The 12,685-nt window shown below is 35.8% G+C and overlaps 1 pseudogene; it reads right to left on the reverse strand.

The window, feature by feature from the left end:
- Window positions 1–360: 360 nt before the first annotated feature.
- LOC149552317 (uncharacterized) overlaps window positions 361–12,685 on the reverse strand; it is a 59,765-nt pseudogene continuing 47,440 nt past the window's right edge.

Below are 12,685 nucleotides of genomic sequence, written 5' to 3' on the forward strand. Positions count from 1 at the left end.
TCCTCTATCACCTTTCTTATCGGAGCATGAAATTGTTTATAGATTCGATGAGACTTTCCCATTGGCATTGGATACCTCAACCATCTCTAAGCATTTGATAGCTTTCATTTCCATAACCGTTCCTAAACTCTTGCTCTGCATTTTGCTTTTGAATTTCAGCATGATAACTCTGATGGTAGCCTCCTTTTCCAGACCACAATAGTCATTCAATCTAAGTGCATAATCAGATCCCACTTTGTGCCATAAATATGAGGCGGTAGATTCTTCAGGGCGAGCTTAGAACAGCTCGAGAGCTCTAGATCTCCCTGCCATGGCGTGCATTCGGGTGCAGATTGAGCGTATTTGAGGAGATCATAGGCTTCAGTCACCATTGTAGGGTACTGCACATAGTGAGATTCGAGCTCGGGGTGAATGCTTCACATTTTGCCGATCCAGGCCTCGTCTTCTTCGAGAAAGACTATTTTGCCACCATGATTTAGGGCACTCCACATTAGGCTGTCGTAGCCTAGGCCAAAGACCAGCATGTTACAGGGGGCTCTATTTTGCAGGATGTTTGCTGTGATTTTGATCTCCACTGGGGTTTTCTGTAGAGTTATGTTTGAGGCTGCGTAGTGGATTAGGGCTTTCGCTACTGGGAGAGGCAGTTTTGAAGGGTTTTTACCCCCGAATCACGAGAAGAGTTGGTAGGATGTGGGCCATTGATTCTGTAGACGGGCCAACTATGCCCTGCTGGCCATCATTATCTATCATCATGTCCTTGGCTATCAGTATCAGCCAGTCATCAACTCTTTCTCTTTTAAGTAGTGGTACTGCCTGATCTTTTCAATTCAGCTTCACGCATTTCAGTTTGCATATTCAGTTGCAGTCTTTCTTTGCGTTCAAAAAAAGAGTAGAAATCGTTTAGTCCCCTTCAAGTTGAAGAAGTCAACTAATGAAATCTGCAAACTGTAGCTAAAATTAGGGAAATTTTACTGTTTGAGCTCTATGGCACTAATGATTATACCTAATATCTATATTTAGATTTAGTTGTAAAGTTTGCTTATTTTTTTGCAAGATTCTTTCTTCTTCTTCTTTTTCTTGACAGAGGTATCATTTACTTTTATTATTGCCTCTTGTCAACCTATTTTTGGCAGGTAATCATTCATTGTCAAGCTTTTATTCAAATTTTTTAAGAAAAGTTTTAAAACTTTTTTTAGTATATTCTTATCTGCCAGATCTGACCTCTATCATTAATTACTAAGTTTTTTTTAGTTATATTTCAAAAAAAAAAAAATTCTTTTTGAATCACTTTCTAAAAAAAAAAGTTTGAGAAAACTGGGGAAATCTTTTCTTGCCCCATGACTTTATGTTCTTATTACTTTGAGGTTATATTTTTGAACTAAGGTAAATACTGTGACTTTCCAAAATATTAAGTATGGAAAGGTGATTATTTTCTTTAACCAATCTATTTTTGTATATTTATTTGAGTATATATGGGGGCCCACATATATGCCCAGATAAATATATAATTTCTGACTATAATATTTCAAAAATTAATATATATACCTTTGCAAAATGAATCGAATACTCATGTTTACCCTTAATGGAGTTTTATACCTGATATCTATATTTAGTTGATCTTCCTTAAATCATTTTACTTAATTGGATTATGAGTAATCTTACACTATTGCCTTCATTATTTAATGATTTGATTTTATTGATCTATCTGCACATGGTTGCAGTCTTATGCTTTTATAGCATCGTTCCATGCCCATGTTGGCACTTTATGGTTTTTGATATACATGATTTATATGATATTTGTTTTGAGTTGCATAGGGAGCCAATTTTTTCAAGGTTAACTATGTAGGTCCCCTCAGTATAACTGATACATAGTTTCCTTATCTGGCCCATGGAGTATCCCTCCATCCTATATTGGTATGCACTCATTTTTTATGGAGTTTCCCTCCATGTTGTTCCATTTTTGTTCCTCCATGAAGAGGATGCTATTATTGGAGTTTTCTCTCCAAATTCAGATGATTTGATCCAATTTGAAGGCAATATGTTGTTATATCCTCATAATCCATTCTTTTGATTATCTTAACAAATCATGATAATTCTATTTTGATCAGCATGTCTCTCCTTTATGTTATTTTCATATATTAATGTGATAATGATCTGCATACTTTATTGCCTAGATCGTGGGTCATGTAGGTGATGGAGTCATGACCCATTCACCTGTAGTGGGATGACTCATTAGTGGACTGTCTATATCCACATGATTGATGCAATGTTGATGCACATATCATTAGTTGGCCTTGTTTGTGGTCATTTGTGCATTAGTATAATATTCTTTTCATGAGAGCATTGATCAAGCTTTTTACTCAATTTGTCCTTGTTGACAATTTTTTGAGCATATAATTTATCTTGATATCAGGTTATCTCCATTGTTTTGTGGTAACATGTTTTACTCATTGTTTCTCTATGAGACTTTTATTATCCTTATTCAAAAGGATTTCGAATTTCCATTTCTAACAATTTGCATATATGATGGCATTCTACTTGTGGATATTTGTCTTGTTTTTTGTTCTTTTTTTCAGGTGATCCATCAAGGAACCTTCTCGAAGATGTGTCTATGCTTCCACTTGATCACATTCAAAGGACTCATGTACTTCTCTTGGATCTACAAATGTTCCATATGGCTTGAAGACAATCAAATTACTTCATATTGAAGATTAAGTTGCAGATTTTTGTAAATTATGGGTTTAATACCCTTTGATGTAATTACCCCAAGTAAAGATTAAAGGGTGGTGTTAGAAGTTGTAATCTTTCCTTGGTGTGTTTATAAACCAAGGTTAGAACTCCTTTCTTTATTGTTGTAATATATTAGGATATAAGCCAAGGTATCCTAATATATTTCTTTTTTGTCCTTTTTCCACTACATCTTATTTTGTCATCTAGTGGAATATGTGAGGACAAATATATGTATTGTAATTTCTAATTTTAGATTATTCCTCCTTAAGAGGAATCTCACACTTGGCCTCACACACTTATGAATGGTGGCATTCATAGACATGGGAGTTACATTCTAACTCCTCTCTCTCATCTCTATTTCTAACAAAGTCTATAAATTATAAATAATAAATATACTTGTGTGAATTGCAAACATTATTTATTGGTAACTCTAATTTGGTATGTTTTGCAGCATCTCATTGTCACCTAACTCAAATGGATAGTCACGACTTAACTCATATTTACATCTTCTAACTAGATTTTCTTTAGCTTTGTGAATAAAGTGTCATATGGCAACCTCATTTGGTGCTGAATTTGATGATGTCATTGTGAAGATGTCAGAAGTTTATTTGTCATGATATCATAATTTTAGAACCTGTTAGATGACTGTTACTGACCTAAAAATTTGACTGTAAAACTCCTTGCTAAATTTGTGTTGGTGGATGTGATCTCTGCAAGTGAGGACTTCAACTTTGTGCAGAATTGTTACTTCAATTTACCATGGCATTGGATGAGTCTTGGAAGTACTTTACCTATATTTACATCTCTTTCTTGTAGATTTGAGGTAAAATGTTTGGATTGGATCTGGTTTAGGTCCTTGTTTATGAGTTTTGTGCCTAGATATGGGTCTTATTTCATGTGGCTAAGGCCTATATGTTTCATGTTCTAGGTTGAGTCCCACATGTTACCCTTTTGAGGTCAGATCTGTCTCAAACTTAGCTTGGTATATGTTCCTAAATTCACACCCTATATGCTAAAACCCTATCCACTTGGATCTAGGCCTAATTAGGCCTGTATGTTAGCTATTGGGGTCTAATCAAGTGCATTCTACATTGAATTATGGTCTTGTCTAATTAGATCAGGTCCATTCATTAGACCCAGAGGTTGTTTAAATCATTTTTAGGCTCCAATCTCGAGTTTTGAGCTTCATGTTTCATCGTAGGCCTGATTATAGGCATCATTATATCTAGTTTAAGCTTGATTTGGTCATATAAGGCCCACGTGTTTCATTATAAAGGGCTTTCTGATTGGTTGATATTATATGGGTCTTTAGGATATTATATGGGTCTTTAGCATACATGGCCTTAGCTTTGGTGATTAAATTGGATTCTTATTTAACCTTGCCACATTAAATTTTTTTCATTATACAATATAGAAGAGGGCTATTTGGTCAAAAAGAAGTTGCAACCAGTTTAATACACATTTTGTAACTTTTAACCCCACTAGTTTTCGTTCAAATGACTGCTGTATATATTCTAATCTACCAAAAGTCTTGCAGGCATAAAATTAATTGGCACTAATGTTGTTTAGGGAACAAATCATGGATAGGCTCTTCAAGTTCCATGAGACACATCCTTCCATTGTGTTGCTTATGTAGCAGCCAAGGTACTGTTTGATTATATCCTCCTTGTTGAACTCCCTAGGTATCATTAGATTATACATTAGTTTGACAGGATCAACATTGGTCAATAGTAGTCATATTATTGATTGATACTTTAGTATTATTAATTAAATATATTTGAGTAATATTATTTTTGATTAGTAGTAGTAGTATTGATTAATATTAATTTCATGATTAATTTGATAATATTATTAATTTAAAATAATTGATATCATTAATATTATTGACTAATATTATATTTTAATATATCATATATATATATATATATATATATATATATATATATATGAAATTAATACTTATATGATGAACACATACAATAGTTATTCTATATTGTCTATTCATGGTTCATGGACCAAGGTGCAAATATATGCTATCAAAATTAGATGAATAATATTTGCAGCATCATCCCTCTCACTGCTAAATCAGGCTCGCTATATACTTTGCATGAGGAATTTGAAAAGAGTCAAACTTCAATATGATGGTTTGGAAAAATTTGAAACACAAAAATCTGACAGCTATATGCATGTATATATACATCTGTGTGTATGTGTGTGTGTGTGTGTGTGAATCATCTTGGATTTCATCTCTTACCTCCTCTATATTATATGGGAATTCTTCTACTAAATAATGCATCACCATTTTGCAAGTTAATGTTCTCTTTTCTATATACCATGACAGAAGTTGTGATTAATATCAATTAAGGCTCTGTGAGAAAATATGAAAAACAATCCCATGCAAATACATAACAAATTTTCTCATATTTTCTCATAGAGCCTTAATTGATACTAAAACTTCTATGGCAGTAAATAAAAAAGGGAAAATTAACTTGAACCACTCTTATACACTATTTAGTAGCAGAGTTTACATATCATAATATAGGGGAGATTCGAATTAGAGGACAAGATGTTATGGGCTCAAAAGGAGTTCATTCACTCTAGAGCAATAGATCCTAAATACCAAATCTAATGCATATATAGATATTAGATGTCTAAATGTTAATTCATCAGAAGAGAGTGTAAGATGAAATTTGATAACATGGATTTGGGTGCTATTATTGAAAAACAAGATTGAGGTAAAATAGATGCAAACTTAAAGCCAGTTGGAGAATAACTTGTTTATTTGATCAAGGGATTAGTAGCCCTAGAAGAATTTGGTGGGCAAACTTCATTAGTGGCATATTAAATTGAAAACTCAAGCTAATGCTTGTGAACATTAGACGTCTAAGCTTTAATTTTATAAGAGAGTGATACAGGAAATTTCTTAACATTGTGATACATGAAATTTCTTAACATTGATTTGAGTGTTATTTATTAATAAATATGATTGAAGTGAGAAAGATGGGGGATTTAAAAATGATATAAAAAGAGATCCAAACACAGCTTTGGTTTAAAGTCAGTTTGGTGAATAGCTTTTTATTTGATCATAGCTGTAGAAGAATTAGGTGGGAAAATCCTAGGCACACTATAATAGATGCAGTAGTTTGCATATGAACCCTTTGGAAATCAGAGGAGCATTTCCAGATTAAAAAATTGAAGTGGTCTGAAGGGATTTGCACAGTTTGTGACAAGACAGAGAGGACATGATGCTATCTGCCTTGGATTAAGAAAATTATAAAATGAGTTGCATTTTATGGATGTTAAGACAATAAATAATCTTATAACTTGTGAAGTGTGAAGATTATTCAAAACCCATATTAATATGACAATAAAGCTAGATAAATTTAAAATTTGAATGGTCGTAATCCAACATCTGAAATTTGCTACTATAGTTGAATATGGTAATGCGATATTTCTAAATAGAGAGCAAAAGCTCTAGAAATGGATCTCTAAGTTTTAGAAAATGAGATATGATGTTTTGGATCATTTCTTATTCTTTTCTTGGTTTAAAATATCTATTCAAAATATCAGTTTCATAACAGGTGTTTTACAGTAATAATGAGAAATTTAAAACTGGATAGATTTCAATATAAGAAAAATTGCTTTGAGATTTGAAAACACAATTTTTTTTGCATAAGATATATAATATTTGCTTAGTGGTTGAATGTCGTTATTATGCATGATCTACATTTATCAAGAGATGGAGTGTTTCTAGGCATGAAATTCGAGATCCACATATTTTGCTATAAGAATTTGATCATTAATTTCGTAGGAAGGGAGATTTAAGGGTTTAGATTGTAGATAATGTTTCTGGTAACCATGTTCCCAGGTTTTTGTTTTCTGGTTAGCGGTGTGCATCTTGTGCTAGAATTTTTTCATTACATTTTTTTTGTTTGCTTGGTTGACCCCTTCCTTATGAACCTTAGGGTTCCACAATCAATGCAAGAACTTCAGGAAAAAGCTGTGTTTTTTTTTTGCAACACACACACGCACAACTTGATCCCTAATTGTTCAAACTTGAATTTGTGGCTATTGAATATTTCTAGGAATTTAACACAAGTGGTGTGAATCCAAGAGGTAAAACTGGCCTTGACCATTCTTCAAGAAGTCAACATGCACATTCAGGAGCTTTACACACAACACTTGGTATGGCTGAATCTTCTAATGGGAATTTACTAGATACGACGAGTCCAAGAAATGTCGAGGAACCAAATATTTTGGTTTCATGTCTCTGAAAATACATATTAATATTTATTAGCAATTAAACTATACAATTTTCTCAAAAACCTATTCAAATGCATCCTGTCTATGATGAATTTGAATATCTTGGTCATATGAGTGTTAATGGCTCTGTTGGTAACCCAAACATAAAATTGTTTTCAAGACATTTACTACTGATTCATATATAATCAATTAGGCCATTTTACTATAGAACCTTCTCCACATCCTCTTCTAGAATTGTTTGGACAACTGATATGAATATCTTGCTCTAATACTATTTCAGGGCAATTGTTTATATATATCCTGTATCTGGATCCCAATTTTTTTGAAGTGTACTTTGTCTATGACCTATGTACATCATGTTGCTCTAATTTTTTTTGCCATTTTTCTAGCATCTCTCTTATTGTAATTTAATTATTAGTCAACCAGAGCAAGCCATTATCCTAGATGTTTAGATTCAATTTGGAAACTAATTCATGCTGTATTTCAAATTTTCATGTAACGCCAAAGCCCCACCACAAGTTACTTGTCTGGTTGAGTTTTTCGATTAAGAGGTTGCTCATGACTAATTAAAGGGCTTCATTGTAATAAATAAAGCTTGAGTTAAGAAAATTTCTCTAGCCCCTATATTTGTATTGCTATGCTGGCTCCTTCCTTGCTGAGAGGAACTTCTTATTTCTACAGCATGAATGGCTTGTGATGAAGCACCAAGAACACCAGGCATAGTTTGAGGAATAGCTATTCTTGGAGACATCTTCCACTGAGGAGACTATTGTCCTTGCTTCATAGTTTGGCCTTGATAGGGAATAGATGCTAGAAACTTGTTGAGATTGGAAGTCGGTGGTGTTTGATCTCCTCCATAACTAGGCATTGCAATCTATGTTGAAGTTACCAATGGTAGTACATTTGGGCTAGGCATGGATTTTATATGGCTTGCAGCTTGCTTTGTATTCTGGTTCAGCTGTTGAGTAGAGGAAAGCTTGTTCTATTCTGTTGTGCTAGAGAAATGAATCAATTTTCATCAAGTTTTCAATTAAAAGCTCTTTCCCAAATGGAAGGCATCAACTCCTTATGGAAATTTCCTTTTAGGTGCCTACCAAAAATGGTATGATTCTTTAGAATGATGGGGTTCCTACACAAGCAACATAAAGATCTCTTTATGGGATATATTGGATTTTGCCCAAAAATAACGAGTCCCGCAACACGTTATTTATAAATAGTATTCTATATATAAAATACGTAATTGCAATTCAATTTAGAGAAAATTGTATCAAGGATTTATGATCATAATACAAATGATATTGAAAATAGAACACCCTAAATTCACTTGTATCCATTTCATTGCATACTTCTAATAGCTGACCATATTAGGAATTCGGTGGAAAAGCTTGATAGGATGCTGGGAGAGTTGAGACTGTCCTCCTCAACTAAACTCAATGGTACATAATGAGTGATAAATTCATATGGCCCCTTGGGCCATGAGAATGGTAGGACATCTATCATCTTGTAGTTGTCGTATTTAATGACTTGGAGGGGTGACTTGGTGAGCTGACTCAGTGAGCCGACATGGGGAGCGAACTTGGTGAGAAAACTTAAAGAGTCAACTTGGTGAGGCGACTTGGTGAGCATACTTGAATAGTTGAATTGGTGAATCAACTTTGGGAATAGACCTAGCAAGCCGAAATTGTCGGCAACCTTAAAGAGGCAACTTGGTGGGGCAGATTGGTGAGTCAACATAGAGCGCCCCACTTGGTGAGACAAGATGGTGAGTCGACTTGGTGAGACGACTTGGAGAGCTAACTTGGTGAGCAGATTTAAGGAGTCAATTCATTGAGGTGACTCACTGAGGTGACTTGATGAGTGAACTCAGAGTCAACTTGGTGAGTGTACTTGAACAATGAACTTTTTGACATGACTTGGTTGGGTGACTTGGTGAGCCCACCTAGCGAACGTACTTGAACAATTGACTTGGTGAGCTGAACAAGTGAGCTGACATGGTGAGTGGGCTTAGAGAAGCAACTCAGTGGGGCAACTTGGCAAGCACACATAACAAGCCAACTTGCCGAGGCAAGGTGGTAAAACTACTGGGTGAGCTGACTTGGTGAGCTAACTTAAAGAGTTGACTCGTTGAGGTGATTGGGTGGGGGTGACTTGGTGAGCTGACTTAGGGGGCGGACTTGGCGAGCGAACATAAAGAGTCAACTTGGTGAGCGTACTTGAATTGTTGGCTTGGCAAGCTGACTAGGGGGGTCAGCTTGGTGAGCTAACATGGCAAGTCAACTTAAAGTGGTGAGTTGGTGGGGCAAGTGGGGGTGACTTGGTGAGCTAACCTAGAGAGTTGGCCTAGGGGGTGAACTTGGTGAGCAAACTTAGAGAGTCAACTTGGTGAGATTACTTCAATTTTCAGCTTGGTGAGCTGACTTGGGGAGCCAACTTGACATTCTAACATGGTGAGTGGGCTTAAAGTGGCAACTTGGTGGGGCAAGTTAGCGAGTTGACTTAACAAGGCCACTTAGAGATGCAACATGGCAAGTTGACTTGGTGAGAAAGCTCGATGAGAAAACCTAAAGATTGACCTTGATGAGGCACTTTGGTGGGGTGACTTGATGATCGAACTCAAAGAGTCAACTTGGCGAGCATACTTGAATAGTTGACTTGGTGGGGCAAGTTGGCGAGCCAACTTAGCGAGTCCACTTGGTGAAGTAAGATGGTGAGTCGACTTGGTGCGACAACTTGGCAAGCTGACTTGGTGAGTGGACTTAAAGACTAACCTTGATGAGGTGCTTTGGTGGGGTGACTTGATGAGAAAACTTAAAGAGTAAACTTTGTGATCATACTCGAATAGTCGACTTGGTGACATGACTTGGTGAGCTAACTGAAAGAGTCAACTCATTGAGGTGACTGGGTGGGAGTGACTTGGTGACCTGACCTGGAGAGTTGACCTAGGGGATGGGCTTGGTGAGAAAACTCAAAGAGTTGACTTGGTGAGTGCACTTGAATTGTTGGCTTGGTGAGTGGACTTGGGGACTTGGTGGGACATGTGGACGAGCCGACTTGGTGAGCTAACATGTCAAAGCTGGAAAATCAAATTTCATTATCAGAAAGTTTATCATTTTGATGCATGAATTAGTTTGTAGTTAATAAATTCTTTCTTAAATTTATTCTTTTTAAAACCCCATTCTAACTATTTAAAGAAGAGAACTGTGTGTATTTTGACCAACCATCCATCACATGGAACTCATAAAAAGTCTTATAACTTGCAACTGACATGTCTTTACTTCTACCACTACCATTATTAATTAGTACAAGCCAAATTATCATTCTCTAATGCTGCCTACTGGTTAGACCATTGCAATATAGTGCAACAATGATATAGAAAAAAAATTGAGGAAAAGATTTCAGTTCAATATCAAAATTGTCTGCTCATATCCATATTCCTAACAGTTCTAGAATGGTTGCCTTGAAGTCCCCAATTCTTGGCTTCTGTTATCTAAAGAAGCTTGCTCATTATGGCTAGTTCATATTGCCCTAGGCCATGGCCAAGAAGATTTTTTGACTGGCATGAAATATAGCTTCTAGTACTATATCCTATATCAAAATCTGGCCAAAATTTTGATGGATGCCTATAGCTTATCCCAAAGTTCTCATTCAATAGTTATGAGATGATCAATCAAGAGGAAATAGTTGAGAGCTTAGAGTGATATAATTTTTAGATGATCATATGAAATGAAATGGGTGTGCGAGTAGAAAGAAACTAGAAAGACATTGTGTACAGATGAAGGCATGAAATGGATGGTTTTGAAGCACTCAGCACAAACACTAAACATTCAGTACATATCATCATTCGAGATCAAATGGGTGTATGGGATTATATGCATAGTGAATAATAAAGGAGGGAATTGAACCCTCCCTAAGGCTCACAGTTGTTGAGGTCCACTTCAGCAACTGCCCTTCTTGTGAAATTTCCATCTAAAACCTTTCTAATGAGATAATGTGTTATGAGCTCTTCATCGGTGGGATGGAACGTGAATCCAAGAGGCAGTTGTGCATCACCCATATCATGAACCATGATATGGGTGATGCACAACTGCCTCCTGGATTCACGTTCCATCCCACCGATGAAGAGCTCATAACACATTATCTCATTAGAAAGGTTTTAGATGGAAATTTCACAGGAAGGGCCATTACTAAAGTGGACCTCAACAATTGTGAGCCTCAAAAAAAATTTGACCAAGCACTGGTCAAAATTTTGACCAATGCCCAGCAGTTTGCTACCAAGCATTGGTCAACATTTTGACCAATGCCCAACAGTTTGCTACCAAGAATTTGTCAAAATTTTGACCAATGCCTAACAATTTTCTACCAAGCATTGGTCAAAATTTTGACCAATGCCCAACAGTTTGCTACCAAGAATTGGTCAAAATTTTGACCAATTCCTACTAGTTTTCTACCAAGATTGGTCAAAATTTTGACCAATGCACAACAGTTTGCTTCCAAGAATTGGTCAAAATTTTGACCAATGCCTTGGAGTTTTCTACCAAGAATTGGTCAAAATTTAGACCAATTCTTAGTAGAAAAAGTGCTAGCAATTTCAATAGTTTTCGACCAATGTATTGGTCAAAATTTTGACCAACCAGTAGGTTGGTCAAATTTTTGACCAATGTGTTGGTCGAATTTGGTCGAAGTTTGGTCAAAAATTGGGTCAAAATTTTGACCAATAAAGGTCGAAAAATGAGCCCAAATGTACTAGTGTGCTCATGGAAGTCAATAAATATAAAGGAAATGAAACTTTACTATCATGCCAAAAATGATTGAAAAGAATGAAATGGTGGGTGCAAACATGATCAAACCTAGGGTCAAGAGTAATGTACTCGATGACAACACACAGAACATACCTCCATAGTTTCATTATGAAATCCATATCATAGAACATATCACTCTTTTTTAGGGCATTCAGTTCCTTAGTGTTCTATGCGAAGTCTTTCATTACATTGGTTGAGAGCTTTTTATCCCTAAAGAACTTAAAACCCTCAATCAGAAATCTCAATTATAGTTGAAATCACCTCCTCCATTATCAAAAATGAAACCCCATTCACCCTAACTCTACTATCCTTCCATGAGCTGACCATGCTGTTGGTCACTTGTTGATCAAAACCATGCAACTTCATGAAATATCTTGCAATCTTGCCCTGTTCCAGCTTCTCCCACACTTTGTCCCCACTTCTCCATTTTTCCATCTTTCCCATTAGTCCTTTTTTGCACCTTTCACCCACCATTTCAGCACTTTGCACTCCCACAATTCTCATAAGCACAACACACTATAACTTCACCACCTAATGGGAACCTCTATGTTTAAGAAAAAAACCAAAGAAATTAACCTTATAGTAGCACAGGTTGCATATGCAAAAAATGACCCATAAAGCATGTCGAATAAACTGTAATAAATTCCACCTCTTGCACTTTCCAATACAACCTTTATGAATTGTACCTTTTCCCCAAAAATCATTCCTAGTCATAATTGCAAATTGATCTTCTTTGTACTCCCTTGGATCTTATCCAGCTTGATTAGGCTCTTACCATCCACCGAAAAACTCTTTCCTAGTTGTCAAGTCATCTTTTTGTCAGATTTGACACCTTTATTTGCAAACCAATTTGCCACTGGGTTTGCTTCCTAGAAAATTTGAGTGACATGGAC

The sequence above is a fragment of the Cupressus sempervirens genome, chromosome 6 (assembly GCF_028749045.1).
Source record: "Cupressus sempervirens isolate cs-2001-9-10 chromosome 6, ASM2874904v1, whole genome shotgun sequence".
In the NCBI taxonomy this organism is placed as follows: domain Eukaryota; kingdom Viridiplantae; phylum Streptophyta; class Pinopsida; order Cupressales; family Cupressaceae; genus Cupressus; species Cupressus sempervirens.